Raw genomic sequence first — 1,087 nt, forward strand, 5'->3', positions numbered from 1 at the left:
AAGTGTGTTTGAAGTTTTTATAATATGAATGTCTTAACTGTTTTTGAAGATGCCGAATTGAATTCATATATATATTTAAAAACTTATTTTAAATAATAATACTAATAATAAATAATATTCCAGATGCTGAATTTATATTTGTATTTAAAATAATGGAAGAGTCCGTCCGTAGAAAGAAGGACGCTCTTCGTTCTCCCTTTGAGGGGTTGCTAAATTTCATTTAAAAAAATTAATATTTATAATAATGAGATAACACTGTATTTATTTAATTTTTAATTTATAAAAGATATAGAAAATTGAAAAATAATTTAATAGTAAATTTAGTGGTGTTTAAAAGAGATGAAAGGGTGAGGAAATGAAATTGGAGAGAAGACGATACCCTTGGGAATGAGAAAACTGGACCTGGAGAACGAGGCGCAGAGCTAGGGTTTCACATTGTTGCAGGGGCGGTTCCCCATGGAGGGGCGCAAAGGGGGGAGCTCTTCTCCCTCCTACAGGCAAGTCGTGGCCAGCCGGGGCAAGAAACCATTAGAATCCGTCAGAGGACCTTTAGAGGAAGCAAAAAAAAGCATGGAAGAGGAACAAGATTTTACCAAATCAAGGAAGGACAACAGAACCAAAGAAAATGAGGAAGAAGACAAAAAACAGGGAGCAGAAAACAAGGCACATAAGGAACCATGTAAACCTAAGGTTGACGTCACTCCTAAAGTAGTTTTAAATGATCCTGCTCTGTAGGCGCACAGGGATCACATGCGGACCTATGCTATCATTTGCAAATTCATGGGTTTATGGCCCACTGAAAAGGCTCTGCAAACATGGATCAAATACCATTGGAAACCAAAAGGAAGCATAGACCTACATCTGGGGTCAAAGGGTTTCTTTACTGTGGTCTTTACAAATATTGAGGACAAAGACAGAGTGTTTGAAGGAGGGCCCTACTTCTATGCAGCAGCAGGACTCTACATGCAGTCGTGGATGATGAATTTTGTACCGGAGCGTGAGACTTTCACCTTGGTCCCAGTCTGGGTAAGACTCTATTCCCTACCTCTTGATTACTGGCAAACGTAAACGTTATCTGCGATAGGAA

Source organism: Pinus tabuliformis, chromosome 6 (genome assembly GCF_031772625.1).
Source record: "Pinus tabuliformis cultivar Carrire ecotype Pingquan chromosome 6, CPIR1, whole genome shotgun sequence".
Lineage (NCBI taxonomy): Eukaryota > Viridiplantae > Streptophyta > Pinopsida > Pinales > Pinaceae > Pinus > Pinus tabuliformis.